The sequence below is a fragment of the Dinoponera quadriceps genome, unplaced genomic scaffold (assembly GCF_001313825.1).
Source record: "Dinoponera quadriceps isolate SergipeBrazil2010 unplaced genomic scaffold, ASM131382v1 scaffold123, whole genome shotgun sequence".
NCBI classification, from domain to species: domain Eukaryota; kingdom Metazoa; phylum Arthropoda; class Insecta; order Hymenoptera; family Formicidae; genus Dinoponera; species Dinoponera quadriceps.
This window is the reverse complement of record NW_014554239.1, coordinates 591915-607634: the sequence shown is the minus strand read 5'-3', so window position 1 is coordinate 607634 and position 15720 is coordinate 591915. Positions and strand designations below refer to the sequence as shown.

The window sequence follows — 15720 nt, the reverse complement described above, 5'->3', positions numbered from 1 at the left end:
CTACTCGGACAAATAATATTTCGTACAAGTATATGTTGTTTCTGTGAAAACAAATTTTAGTCGAATAAATAGAAACACTAAATCTAAAGGAATCTTTTTCTCTGAGAGCTACACGATTTTTCCGACGGCGAGTGTTTCGCGCGCGTCACGTCGCGCTGACGAGAAACGCCTCGAAACCGTCCAATTAATGCGATGCGCCATTAGCGCGTATCTCGTGATAATAATAACATTACCTCGTCCGCTCGGCCCTTGACGTGGTCGCGCGAGCGCGCACAACTGCGCGCCCTCTGAATTGTTTCGCGTTCAATTAAACGGATGTCGCGCGCGGGTTTTCGAACTTCCGGCGGACAGGAGGGGCGGGAGGGAAGGAAGCTTTGCGCGGAAGTTCAAATAAAGTAATTATAAAATGGACTCCGCGCACCGCGCGGCGTATGTGAATGTTGTTATCGCTCTCGGCTACGATAACATGCATCGTGCGCTTGACGCTTTTCAATCTTCACCGCGCATTCTAATTGATTCAAAGTGATTATAACTATTGTTTAGTGATTATAAAGCTGAAGTGATTACAACGCTCATTGCAATATTCAATACCGGCTTCCCGGTGGACGGGGGGAGGGGAGGGTTAATGGTGACGGTAGTGGTAGTACACTGAGAAAAAGATTTTTTCTAATTTAATAAATTTTGTCGCATCTACAAACATATTTCATTATCGGCATGCTCCAAAAAAAAAAACTAACGTTTCGACTAATAAGTACGATTGTTAGACTTTTCAACGAAAATATGTATCTTTGCCCTAAATTAAAAAATTTGAAACGAAAGATAATTTTCTTATAAAGAAATTACTTGCTTCATTTTACATATTTATTGTAACCAAATCATATTTTACTTGGTTAAAAGACACTATTCCGAATAATAGTGTTCGTTCTGTTAAATAATAGAGTTTCCACTTGAATGAGACAATAAAATTTTTACTCAAACAAATAATATCTCGTACAAGTGTATGTTGTTTCTATGAAACAAATTTTAGTCAAGTAAATAGAAATACTGAATCTGAAGAAACCTTTCTCTCTGTACAATAGTAGTAGTAGGTCGTTCTCCGCTACGCGATCCTCGACGTAGCCGAATCAATTGGCCGACTGTTTTTCCTCTTCTTTCTCTCTCTTTTTTTTTTCGCAATTTTTCGCTTTGTCCTTTGTTTTATTCTATTTGTCGTTTGCTTCACGAAAGTGTCCACTTGAACCTTGCTCGGGTAAATTTGTATCGCACAAATAAACGGCGCTCTTTTTCTCCCTGCTGCCGCCCTCCTCCTCCCCCCCCCCGTCCGCGCCCCTTCCCCCTGGTAAACAGCAGATACAAATCAATCTGTCGGGAAGTCGAATGCGACGCGTATAAAAATATTCCGCGTTCGCGCACACCGCTGCATCTCCGTATTTGCGCGCGGGCGCGCGTCAATATTTGATTAACTCTTGCTACAACCTTGTATTAACCATCGGGTCGTGCGATTCATCACGCTGACGGACGCGGCCCGCGAACATAATACGTTATTACGTCGCTGCTGAAACGCGCACGCCGTTTCGCTGACATCCGTCGGCGACGCTGCAAAAAAGTCGCACGCCCGCAGCGAGAGGCGCGACGAGCGAGCACGTGAAACACCGCGGAACGTCTCGTAAAGGGGAATATTCAATCCGGTGCGGACGTTTTTCGGAGCAAACGAGAGTTGGCTCGCGCGATTTGTAAATTCGCGGCGTCTCTCTCGCGGCGCGCGTTTGTCTCCATCGGCGACCACCGCCGGAGCCGAAAGCCGCCGGCGGTAATGAAGCATCTGGCGTATAATCAACGTGAAATCTACACCGCATTAAAGCGAGACACCGCGGCAAAAGTTCCCGGCGACTTCGTGCCTGTGAGCGACAGAATGGAAGTATGTGCTGTGGCGGCGCGACCGGGGGATAAGGCCAGGAACACACGGCGCGAGGCAGAGGTAGATTTATCGTAAAATAGAACGTGTCTGTGAATGTGTGTGCGCGCGTGTGTGTGCCCATTGGAAGAGAGATAAGCGTATATATTTTCGTTTTGTTTTTCGTTTCTGAATTTACGGGAAGCATCGCGCGATTTTATTCGCGCCTTCCCCCTCCCCGCGCGGCGAGAGTGATCGTCGCTAAAAGCTGCCTCGTGTACGGAATACGAATTTCCGCACAGCATTAATTTGTAACGCGAGCATTCTTTCAAGGAGATTGTAAAGCTCGGTGTCGCATTTTCAATGGCGCGTCAAGGGGGAACCGCTCGTGAATTTAGTATTTATCAAGCCAAAGTTACGCTCCTGCATACATTTTGTTTCCACTGTCTAAATATTAAATGTTAATTTGAGATACTAAGTTGAGGTAAATGCGTGTGTGTGTGTGGGTGTGTGTGTGTGTGTGTGTGTGTAGAATATTACAAATATCAATATATTATTATTTTTTATTTTTCTTATTAATGCTATATTTATGCATGAGCTAATAGAGATGCATAGTTAACACTTTCGTGACAATTTTTTCACCTTTTTAAAACTGGAAGCCGTGTGCAACAAATCCTAAGCTGGCTGCCGCAGAGTTCTGTCGTTAAAATAGTAATAGAAATCTTAACACTTTGCACTCGAGGGCTCCGGAGCGGAGCCATTTAAAATTTGTCTTCAAACTTAAAACAAACTATTAACAACTATTAACAAATTAACAAATTAACAAAATTAAAAAAACAATAACATACAACAATGACTTTTCTTTTAATGCGCATATCATTTACTTATATGTGAATATGATCTTTCCACTGAAATTGCTTCGAGTTGCTGGTAATATGAATGAAAAAAACTTCGAGTGCAAAGGGTTAAAACTTGCTTCATCACGTTTGTAACTATTTGTTATTTAAAATTGAAGAAAATTTATCTGTTATAAATTTAAACAAAGAAAATGTCAAATTGTGAACATAGGAAAACAGAAAATTTTTTAATTAAAAAAAAAACTTTAAAATTTATTACTTATATTTTCGAAAAAATGAATTGAACATCTTTAAAAATAAAATTAATTAAATACTATTACATAAAAAAAATTAGTCATATATTATGTAAAAATACAATTTAAAAAATACAATTTAAAAATAAAATACAATTTAAAAAATACAATTTCTTTTTTGTATAATAATTTTGAAGACATTTGTCTTTATATAGAGATATTCTGCAATATTTGCATACGTAAAATTTATTTTCGTTTGATTTGTTGACTTAAATCTAATTTCAACTTTGTTAAAATGCATTTTTATTAATTTTCACTTGAAACATAAGAAGACATAATATTACGTTAGCGGCAATCAGCTATAGAATTTAAAAAGACGTAGTAGTTCGTCAACAGCGACCAACTATAGTTTGGGAAAAGACGTACTACTTTACGTCAGCGGCTGCGAATAGGTGTTAATAGGAAAATGTATATAAGTGTTCAAATATGTGCACATGTATATGAATTTCGAGTATTATTAGAAATTATGAACTTTACACCGCTGTATTTTCAAAATAATGTGACCAGTAATTCTGAAATTTATATATAATGTCTGTATTCTAGTCTTTAATATTATAGTATTTTCGTCGAGATCTTATTTTTAATTTAGAGAATATTAGTAAATTAATATTAAAAGTACAATTAATATTAAAATAAAGTAAATTAGTATTAAAAGTACAATTAAAAAATAGCACGACGATATTATATTCGACGGAAATACATATTACTTTAACAAACAGGCGAAATTTGGAGAAGGCTCAAAGTTAATATACGTTATTATGTAAACTGGGCTTTAAAGAATGAATAGACGCGGGACGATGAAAGGACGGCCCGCCGGTTTAACCGGACTCGCTGATTTTAGAAGCGACACGGCGGTGAAACGAGCGACCGGGACATGCGGTGACGCGCGCTGCGTGCGAGCATCGGGATAAAGCCGCTTCGAGCGCGCGAATTCGAACGTGGACGCGAACGCGAAGCGGCTCGACTCGAAGGAGGGAAAAGCAGAGTCGTCGATTCGATAACGACCGCGAGATAATCAGAAACAGATGCAAAGTAGGCAATTAACGGCGCGCGCGGGGAGAGTCGCGCAATTGCCTCTCGACCGGACTAAACGATCTCTCGCGGGCTCCTTCTTGGCGCGAGTGCGCTGTGCATTCGGCTAAATTGCATTTCGATCGACCCAGTTTTTATTTCAATTTGTCGTGAATTTATGTGCGAATTATCGGAGAGAACACGCGGACTCGCGAAGGGGGAGTGGAGAAGGAAGGAGCGGCAACGGCAAGGATCGGAAAGGAGCAGCGAGCAGGCCGAAGGGGGTAGGGAAGGAGCGGAGGTGCGATTTACTCGCGTCGTTTCTCGGTGCTCTCGCTACTACTACGATTCAATTTGCATTTCATCCAATAAAGCGCGCGCGCCTCTCGACGCCCCCCGCTGAAGCGCGCGCGCGCACACACGCGTTCGCGCCGATGTGTTTTCCCGTGAATTCTTCATCTCCTTAGCTCGCGACACGGAGAATGTCGTGCAAACTTCCACCGGAATGATTGCCGGTACTCCCCCTGATAACGAGCGTCCCGTTCCTTCTCTCTTTCTCTCTCCCTCTTTTTCTTTCTTTCTTTCTTTCTTCGCTTCTTCCTTCCTCTCAAGACGTCGCGGAATCGATGAAATTGCTTTTCTCTGTCGTTTGTTTACGCAGCTGGAGGTAACTACAAGGCAGCTCCGACGACGCGTTCGTTTATGATAAGAAACACGAAATTTCCCGGCGCGATGGGCGTGCATATTTTACGTATCTGATTCGATTGGCAGTTAGATAGGGGCGCGCGTATCAACCAAGTGTCCCTCCGCGTCGCGATAAGGAGCATGAAATATTTACACGCGAGAGCGCGCGTGTTTTAATTATTGGCCGATGGACGTGGGTGGGTGGTCGGAGGTGTTCGCCGGAGCGATCGTGCACTGAGCGAGAGAAATTATAATTATTTCCGGCCTCAGCTATACCCTTGTTTTGATTTTTACCGCAAAAGTAGCACGTAGCAGTAAGAAGCGTGCACGGGTTATTACAACTGACACTATAGTAACACTTGCTAGGAAAATGGCTTTCTTGAGTATAATTTTTTTATCATGGATATACAGTTGTGGTGTTACAGTTATAAATGCCAAACATATTTTTATCTCGGTGTACTTTCGCGGCAAGAATTCAGAAAATGAAATCAGACACACTGACGGAAAATTATAGTTATCTCCGAAGCCAAACATATTTTATAGTGTAGTAGCCTCTTACACAAATATTTCATCGTTTTTATTCCTCATATAGCCCGTTTTTAGATCGTTCTATTATTTTTATCCCTATTTCTTACATTCTCAGGCATCCGAAGTCTATTAAACGAAGAAATATTATAAGTACTTCGAGTACTTATGATACTTATGATAATACATTCGAGTACTTATGAGTACTTTTGAGGAGATCGCTTTTAACTCTTGTTTTTCAGCTGACGAGTGAGAGCACGTTAATATGTTACTCTTTAGTTAGTTAGTTGATTAGTATCAATATAGAAAGAAGCGCATTAAAGAGTCATGTATTTACTGTACAATGTGAGTGCTCGTAAGTGATAAACGAATACACCTACACTGTACACCTCGTACACCTACACTGAGAGAAAAATATAGATATTTTCAGGATCAATAATATCTTTCTTTCATTTTAACCACAAAATAGTCAAGCTAATTATTTTTTTAGTAAGTGTTGCTATAGTGTCGGTAATAATTACGTGCATATTACTATTACCATTTTTGCGATTAAAATAAAAAAAGAATTAATTAAGAAATTATTATCTCCGAAAATAACTATATTTTTCTCCCAATGTGAATGTATATATGCGTTTACACAACCCAAATTTATACAGCATTGTACGTCTTTATTATTCAAAAATAATAGTACGTTTATATATTCGTATATATTCTCGCGTATATTCGTATGCAATTCGCTAAAACTATTTATTTTTGCAGAAAATGATCCTTTTCCGATTAAAAACGGGGTCATTCAGCTGGATGCAAACGCTTTCGCAATTCAAACTGTTTTCGCGGGCTAAAACCGATGAGATACTTTTGTAAGGGAATAACAGATAAGGTTATTGTCGCTGACACTATAATAAGATTCTCAAGAAAAGTGATTCTTCTATTTTTGTAGTTAAAACCAAAAGAAAGAGTATTCTCTTAAATTGAATCAGTTAATATGTCATTAATTGTACCATTAAAACAATATTCTACCGATATTCAGTGAGTATTCATTAATTTTTTAATAGGAATTCTTCCACTTCATTTTTTCGTCTAATATTTCATTGATTTTGGCCAGTGGAAAATTCGCTGTTACGCGTCCCGTAGCAGAAATATATGCATATATCGTATACGCGTTCAACCATGTCATGTTTGGCGTAGTTGATATGGCAGGAAACTCAAGAACTAAAAGTTTCGAGTTTTAAGTCCCATCAGGACGAACGTGCATTTTCAAGTACGATATAAATTAAATCAATTAAACACCACAATAAAAACCACTGACGATCCCTTAAAAGTGAGATTAAGATAATAAAAAGGAAGTAATGAATAATCTTTCTCCTGTTCCTGCAATTAGATTTTTCTGATGTCAACAGTTGCTGCTATTAACGGACTTTTGCTACGAAACTTTACCGATTTGTAGTTGCTTACAAGGATCACTAGTGACTATCAACTCAGTTCTCAGTGACAATACACTGATTGTATTCTAGCGAATACGTTCGGTGCCGGAAATAGCTGCAATTTCTTCATCGGTGCATTTTCGCGCGAGTGAAATTTGTACGAGCGCGCGTGCACAAGAGGAAAAGATTCTCGAGAATTTAACGGCTGCTTCATCGAGCGATGTACGCACGTACAAGCAAAGCATACGCGCGCGAGAACACCGAAGGCTTCCATTTTAAATATGTATGCATAACGTCTGCACGGTTAAATATAAAGTTGAAGCTTAATAATTGCACACCGGCGCGCTGAAACCTCGGATCTGTTTGCGCAACAGCAAGCGGCGGTTATATTATAACGATGAAACGACGTTATCGATACCGATATAGGCATATCGCTATAAATATCGATATTTCGATTTTGCTCTCCGTGGCGATTCCCTGAATATGGAAGCCTCTTAAACGGCGTACAAATAGTCGACGCGCCCGCTCGTTCCCTTCGCGTGACATGAGCACGCTAATATTTCACCGACTTTCCAAGCAACGACCCGCTCCCGTCGTCTTTTTCTCTCTCTCTCTCTCTTTCTCTCTCTCTTCTGCGCTCGGCTCTATGTTGCAATCGTAACCCTTTTCCTCCGTGCGTGCGACACGGAAGAAGATCCGCGCCGATAAAAAGCGCCGTTGCGCCGCGGCCGCTGCAACGAATGTATCCACCGGTCGATCCGGGTCGTTCGCGAATTTTCCGGCGAGCATTCGCAACGTAACGACGACGACGTTACGTCAGGCGTCAACGAGTCCACCGGTGATGAATCGAGAGAAAGAGAGGGAGGGAAAGAGAGGAGCCTGTCACTCAAGGATAAGTTTTATTTCGGGCGAGCTCGCGCCCACGGAAAACCGGCAGGAAACGCGACGCGGATCGACACACGATGACGATTACTCGATTGATCCGACCTTTCCCGCGCAAATTTGTAACGCGCGAGCTGAAATCCGCGGTTAACGTCCCCTCGCGCAAATAGTTCCGTCGCGCAGATTGCGGATTAAAATAACCGGCCGGCCCGGAAATTTGTCATAAATTCCGTTGCGAGCTGCCGTAAAAAAACAAAAAGCGGAAAAAGGGGGAGAGAGAGAAAGAACGAAAAAGAGTAACCAAAGAAACAACGGGAACGCAGAAAGTCTCGCGTTCTCGCGCGTGGGACCCGAGAGCTGCGCGAATTGCGCGAGCGACAAGCGAGCGCAGGACAGCGCCGGCGAAAAAAAAAGAAACAGAGGAAGAGAGAGAGGGAGAGAAAACGCGGTCATCGTACACGCGCCGGGAATATTTCGTCGACATGCAAGCCGCAATCTAGATTACCGGGCGTGCGTGAGATGCGCCTGGGAAAATGTTGGACGTCGAAATAGGCAATTTTTCTCTTCCATCACGGCGTCGCGGCTACGCGTCGAACATTTGCAAACACGTCGATTCGCCGTGCCAGCGTGTAGCCCTCCCGCCCTCTCGCCCTCTAATAGCTCCTCTCTCTCTCTCTCTCTCTCTTTCCCCCTCTCTCTTTCTCTCTTCCTCTCTCTCTCTCTCTTTCTTTCTCTATCTCCATCTCTCTATCTCTATCTGTCTCTCCATCCCTTTTCGACGTGACGATATGAATTTTCGCATGCGTCGAATCGAAAATTGTTTCTGCCTCCAGCATCTCCTACGCGAACCGGGAAATGTTTTTTACTCGCCGACAAAAACGACCGTTTTCTCTGATCCATATACATGCGCGCACGCATATATCTTCGTGCTTGAGTATCCGTCCTCTCTCTCTCTCTCTCTCTCTCTCTATCTATCTATCTGTCTCCCTTCTTCCCTCTCTCTCTCTCTCTTTCTCTTTGCTGATTTTTTTATTTTCACTCTCCATCGTCGTAAATCCGAAGAGTACATTTTATATCTCGCGGCGCGTCTACTGCAAGCGGATTTTTTCGGGCAAATAGATGCGTTGAAAAGAGAAAGGGAGAAAAAAGCGCTCTCGTTCGCGCGCGAGGATGTGTGTACGCGGTGAGTCTATACGCGATTCTCGGGCTTATTGCAAAATTTCGCGTTTGGTTCGACGCTCGCGGCCTCGTATGCACCGCGTGCGTGCACGCGAACGAAGCTGCGCGCGCGCGCGCGCGCGCGGAAGATAACGGGAAGCGAGTCGTCCTGATCCTGGCGGAATCACGGTTGCCTTATGTCGCTTTCCTGTTTTCCCTCGGAAACAACTTTTTCCGCTCTTACGGGCAGCGCCGTCGAGCGGAAAGCCCCGCTCTTGTCTTTGGAGTTAACCAACGGAGAGCGGTTGGCCGCGACGGAGCGAGATTCGCGCTCGCTGATTTGACTCGCGACTCGCAAAACGACGACTCAACGAACATCGGCGATTAGTTGAATTTCCCCATCGCGCCTAGGACCGCCAATTGACGAGACTCTTCTGCAAGGTTTTGGTGAAATCCTACGCGCAAATATCAAATCCTACGAAATTTCTTTTTATATGAAAAAACTGTTGAAAAGGGGAGGAATAATGTGAATTGGTATTATTGAATCATATGCAAATGTATTTTTCATTAGTACGACAATTTTTTTTACCTCAAACGTAATATTTTTATCTTGCATATTTATATTTTATCGTATGCATATCAGTGACATTCCAACAATTATTGTGTACCGATTAGCAGTACTAACATGGCGTAATACATAATATATATATGAAGTACGTAATTATGTGTTTAGAAAATTAAATCATTTCAATTCAAAAGAAACCAAGATTTATTTGATTAAATAGCAAGTAATGTAATCTAAGGAGCATCGGGTTTTAGGTGCTGTTTGTACACAGCAAGGACTTTTCATCTGACGCCTGTTGACTCGCAGTTTAAGGAGGTTAGTGAATTCTGATAAAATTTATTATTATATTTTATATTATTTATTTTTCGTTAAATGAAAAATCGGGACAAATGGCTCTGTTTCTTGGATTTCTGTCGGGACGTCTCCGATGAGAGCCGGAAATCGAGATGTCGCGCGAAAATCGAGACGGTTGATCGCCTTACTCGCGCCGTAATTACGAATCGCAAAGAGCGAGCGATCTCTTCGACGGTGTAACGTGACGCCCGTGAACTATTTTCAAATTCTCTTACATTNGGGGGGGGGGGGGGAATTAGTTGGCGCGGTAAAATACGAACGAGACAGAAGGGCTGGGCGGGACATAAATTTTCATCGATGTAAATTTTATTTCCCGAGGGCCCCGCAAGAGCCGCGAGACACTCGCTGTCTCCTTTTATTCGCGGCAGGTACAATTGGTCTTTCCACCGTCCATTCTCCAGGTTTTCTAATTTTAGCATAACAACAGACGGATGTCACCATTGAGAATTTCCACGGCTTCTTAACGGTGTGCTCGCGCCGTTCGCTTTGGCGAGGACGATTGCACCCTCGACGCGAGACACCAATTTTTCCGAGAAAACCGACGTTTCACCCCGATAGACCTTTTTCCTTCTCACGGTTATTCCGCGATGCATGAATGTAAATGGCATATTTCACTGGGAAGTTTATAAATATAGCCCACCTTGCGCGAGATAAAAACGCGTTGCAAAAAAAAAATGCTTTTCAGAGATATCGTGCGGATCGTTTCCGTTTCGCATTTTTCCCCATAAATCGCCATTTACGCGCAACGAATAACGTGTCAAACATTCCTACGATGCAATTTACCTCTAATGAATTCTCGCGATTCAGCTAAATTCGTGCGAAGTAAAGAAGAAAAAAAGAGAAATCGATGCTTTTTCTTCTTCAAATTCCAGCATTTTTATTGCCATTAGAATAATTAGCCTCGCAACACTTTCCGGAAATGTCTCGTGCAGCAGACTTCAAGACGTGGCGTTGAATGCGCGTCGCATTCTCGCGTCAACGGCTACATTAAAATTTACTAATTACCGCGTCTCTCAAACGAGGTCATTAGGGAAATCTTATCACAATTTATTGTCCACGATTTCTCGGATTTTTGCTGGATTCCTCCTCCAGGGATATCCTGTCCCCGTATATAACGTCATGTTTCTCTCCGCTCCGAAGAGCATTTTCCGCGCTGCGCGCGCCTTATCTTATATTCCGGCTCAGTTGTTTTGAATCCTCGCCGAGCGTCTTTTCTTCCTCCCACCGAGAAGACCTCTTCCGCTACTTGGAGCGGTAACAAAGTGCGATGCGGTTAGCGAAATTATTATCATCAGGGTATCAAGTGAACATAACAGTAATTTACGTAGCGCGGATACCTGCCTTTCGCGTTCCTCAAATCGCGCGATGTTAAAGCCAGCCGTCGCGGCTTGAATGAAACCGCCGCGAGCTGGAGAGACAAAGAGAAGGACAGACAAATAGATGAATTTATTAAGAGACAAAGAAGGAGAGGTAGATAGATAGAAGTAGAGCAGCCGTACGAACAGTTATCGCGTTTACACATCGAGAAAGAAAATCGCCGATTCACGAAATGAATTCGCACGTCTACACTCAGAGAAATAAATTAGCACTACCAACTCATTAGCAAGTTCGAACTTTGCCGTCATTGCTAAAAGTTGACTGTTAGAGGTAAAATACGTTTACTGCGAAGTGCAATTTTATTAGTTCAAATTGTTAGCTAAATGAGTAACTAAAGTTGCCTGTGCTCTCTCTCTCTCTTTCTCTCTCTCTCTCTCTCTCTCTCTCTCTTTGGTTATAAATAGGCAATACGAAATACATTTATATCAACTGACAAATTGATATTACATCAAAATGTTTATAAAATCCACATAAAATCAATGTTTTAAAAGATTGATTTAATCCTAAATAGAAATTAAACCAGTTTCTAGCCAGTACAACTGGTCAGTAATTCTTTAACTGGTTAGTTTCTAATCAGTTTTGCTGGTCAAAAACTTACAAGTTTGGGAGACTTTTGCTTCGACAATAACTGGATAGCAAAACTAGCCAGTTTCTGACCAGTTCCTAAGAAGATTTGAAGCATTTAATTTGTTTGCCATTTCATTTATTTATTATTCTGTCTAGTTCCAGGAAATGGCCAAAAGACACTAGCCAGAATTTTAAGCTTTCGCTGGATAGAAACTGTCCAGTATCAACTTGCTATTTTTGTTTTTGTAATAATTTATGGCAAGTAACTGGCCAAGAAATAATATTTAATATTCTTCGGACAGTTTCTGCGCAATTACTGTCTAATTAATTCAAGCCGGTAAAAACTAGCCTTTTTCCCTAACATTTTTCCACTGGGGATATTTTTCTTGCTTACCGGCTAATTCTTTCTCCGAGCGCAAGAAGCCGTCCTTCAATCGATCGTGCGGGGCAGTCCCGAGTGATCAGGAATCGCCGTATCAGCGGCGGGCACGTCGATGTCGTGATCCGGAGGATACGCGGGGGCAATCGTCTCGGGACAATGCGGGGACGCGCGATGTAATGGGGCCGATGTTGCGCCAGGCATGCGCTTACCTCGGGAACAATGAAGTTTATGCGATGCCGAGTGCCGTTATCTTATGACGACGACGCGGTGGATTAAGTTTCAAACACCGGCGGAGCTTGCGCCCGTAGCGGCGCCGGGTTATGGCGCTCCTCCGGAGCGTATCCGTGCTCTGCGGAACGTTTCACAGCAGCGCATCCGAGCTCCCCGCCGCGCAAATTCCCATCCGCGCCCGGCCGTTTCCGGCGCGACACTCGCGATAACAATATGTGGCGCGCGCGCCCGAACGAATGCGCGTACGAATACGTGAACGACGTCTCGTGTCAATTTCTTTGCTCGATATCGTCGTGGCGGCGCGACTCGACTTCCGTCAGCGATTGCGGCTCGCGTACGAAACTCGCGAAACTTCGCGCTTCAACGTTCGCCGTTGACAACCGGAGGGATCGCGGCCGAGAAAGAGGCGCGAACGAACGAAGGGGCGAGCGTGCCTCTGGGATTTTCTGCACTTCGAGCGTTCCCCAAACTGAGGGAGTGAGATGACGATTTTTTGTTTGATGCTTTCCCATCGGTCTTCCACAGAAAGCAGTACGGAATTTAATTCCTATCGACGACGACGAGTCGAGATATAGAAGTGACCGGCGTTATCCACTGACTGTTATTATTCCGCTTTCCCTTGATTGTTTTTATTTTTGTTCTTACCTAGATCTGACTTCCTTTAAGCTACATCGTCGCAAATGACGTTTTTCGTTCATACGTAATATTTTCATTTGTATTTTATCGCGTTGTACATACATTATTATAATAACAAGATGGTATAGAAAGATCGTGAAAATTACTTTTTGTACGCATAAAAAATGTATCTCGAACTTCCGTCATCTTATTTACATACGGAGGCAAGATGACGGTATCGACGCATTTCCCAAATAATTTGAATCAATCGAAATTTTAGCTCATTCGTAAAGTTTTCAGTTTATGCGGATGATAGGTAAAACTTCAGCTACCCGGAAGAAAGGATCGGTCATTATTTTTACGTTATTACGAAAATGAGGAAAAATCGACGGATCTTAAGACTCATCATCTTACCCGGCTTTCCCTCATTCCTTCCGGGTCTCGCGTTTTCTCGGGCTGGATGACGACACACCGCACGCACACTCCGCGTAAGGAGAAGCGGGATCCGTTCCGCGTCGGATCGGCGTCGCCGTCTTTCTAATACTGGAAATCTCATCGCGATTATTAAATAAGACGTGGCGAAGGTAACACCGCGGAGACGCGAATGGTTAGCGGCTACGGTGAACGACGGGCGGACGGCCGAGAGTGCGGGGGAGGATCATGCATAATTCAGCAGAGCGAGAAGTTCGTCTTCTACGGTGGCATGGATGCTCCGGCAGCCGGCAGCAAGTATCGCTCGCTGTTGCTGCCGTGCGGCATCTTGGCCTCGCCGAGGAGAATAACGGTACTTGCTGTTCTTCGCCTCGTCTTTCGTCTCGAGGCGGCTGGCCAGCCGGTCGGTCGGTCGCGTTGCTCTTTGCGGTTCACGTAATCGTACCCATTAACATCGGTCAACTTTTTGCGACATTTCGAGTACCTCGACTCTTCTTCGCAGCGCGGAGAGCTGTAGAGAGAGAGAGAGAGAGAGAGCATTGGACGTCGGGCTTGCTCGGAGATGTTTCAGCCGTGGAAACTCCCCGGGGAAACTTCCCCGGGCATTTTAATGGCGCAAAGACAAATTGTCGTCTATCGGACGAATGTTAATTCCGTTGACGTAATTCCACGCCGGCAAACTTTCCGGGCGAATTGCGAAGAAACATAACATCGACGTTGGAAGTTGCTTCTCGACTCGGGCAATTACGCTCTGTTAAATTGCTTAACGGTGGCGGACTACTCGATCGTGTCGCGAATTTATTCCATCGAATTGTACGCGATAATACGAAGAAATAGATAGAGGGAGGACGAGAGAGAGAGAGAGAGAGAGAGAGGAAGGAATGTAACGCAAAGTGGATGACATGAATTCCCGTCGTGAAATTTCGGCGAATTAGAAACGCAATGTTCGCAACGACGACGACGACGATGACGACGGTGCCGGTGGCGGTACAACGTCGGCGCGAGTTATCTTTGAAATCACGTAGACGGTCCTATCATCCGGGAAGCGCTCACCGAGCTGAAAAATTGGGGGAGAAAGGCATCACGAGGAAACAATAAACAGAATTGAATTCGTCCACGTTGTTTTGCCCCGCCACTCGGCGTGCGTGCGCGCATTCGCGCGTTTTCTCTCGATGCACATCGAACGTATTCATCGCGCTTCCGTTGCGCCAGCCATAAAATCGCGACGCGAATATCTTTAGTGCGATCGCACGGAAGAGATAAGAACCGACATTCTCGATATGATGTGGAAACGTCCCGGCAAATCCCAATATAGCCCGTATGATTATTAACAAATCGTCGTACCGGACGCATGGACGGACGATTTTCCTTTATATTTTGATAATGTGTGGGCGACGCTTAAAATATCCGATGAAAGAAAGGGAGAGACAGAAAGAGAGAGAGAGAGAGAGAGAGAGAGGGAGAGAAAGCATATATTGAAACATTAATTGCGCGTCTGTATACATTCTATATTCACTTTGTATTTGTATCTACGCGTATCCCGCCGAGAGATCAACGGGAAATCGCTTACTCGGGCCGAACTGACAGCTTAATTTACCGTATCGGATATTAATAAATATTTGCCGTATTATTTCAGTAAACAGACGCCGCGAGAGACGCAAACGCCGACTGTCTCTCGCATCATACGAGCGACGCCATAACGGTCCGCGGCAGCCGGTGTGCGCGACCCGAGAACATAAGAATATAATCGAATCGATAATAATACGATTCTCCGATCGATAACCGGTAGGCAGCGCGAGTAACGAGCCGTTTATACGCGTTATCTTCTCGATATTTCACAGACGGACCGCGACAGTCGAACCGGCGATTCTAAAAAAAAAAAGAAAAACGCGCGGAGGGCATTAGTATGCATGTAACTGTTCGCGAATGGGGCGCGCGCGGCTTAGAGAGGCGACGTTTTAAAGGGTTCTAAACGGTCGTTAAGCTCTTGACAAAGTGCCTCTAAAAATGGATATTGCCGCGTTTCCTTACCATCGTAGCGTGCATGATTCATCGGTCGCGTTCACCGAATGACGACGGAAAAGATCGCACGCTATTAACGCAAACTGCGAGCGAGCTCGTGTAGCTCCGTAGGCACGCTTAATCCCTTCGATCTGCGCCGTTGAATGCACCGCCGCGACAAATTACTGGGATCGCAGCATGCGAACGCGATGGCTGAGGGAGAAAGAGGGAGATCGAAAGAGAGATAGAGAGAGAAAGAGGCCGCTCCGCAAATCCGCTATCCGACGATCCGAGGCAGCGCGATACAAAGGCACGCAGGTGAAAAAAGATACACCGAGTTAATGAAACCAGTAACAGTGTAGAATATCAAGAGTAACCGCCGCGCGGCGACACGCGGTCGTCCTCTCTCTCTCTCTCTCTTCCGCTCAGCGGAAATTTTAGAACCGATTCGAGGCGGAATCGAACCGC

The 15720-nt window shown here is 44.1% G+C and overlaps 1 protein-coding gene across 3 annotated transcripts in view; it reads left to right on the top strand.

Annotated features, from left to right (window-relative positions):
- LOC106749106 (putative polypeptide N-acetylgalactosaminyltransferase 9) overlaps positions 1-15720 on the top strand; it is a 253448-nt gene that overhangs the window by 71817 nt on the left and 165911 nt on the right. Inside the window, exon 3 of one of the 3 annotated variants that reach the window (XM_014628339.1) lies at positions 9548-9608. The exons of 1 other annotated variant lie outside the window; for it this stretch is intronic. The gene's annotated coding sequence lies outside the window, so the exon portion shown is untranslated. Of the gene's footprint in view, positions 1-1953; positions 1979-9547; positions 9609-15720 lie in introns of those variants that run through there. One more of the 3 variants, XM_014628421.1, reaches the window with a different exon arrangement.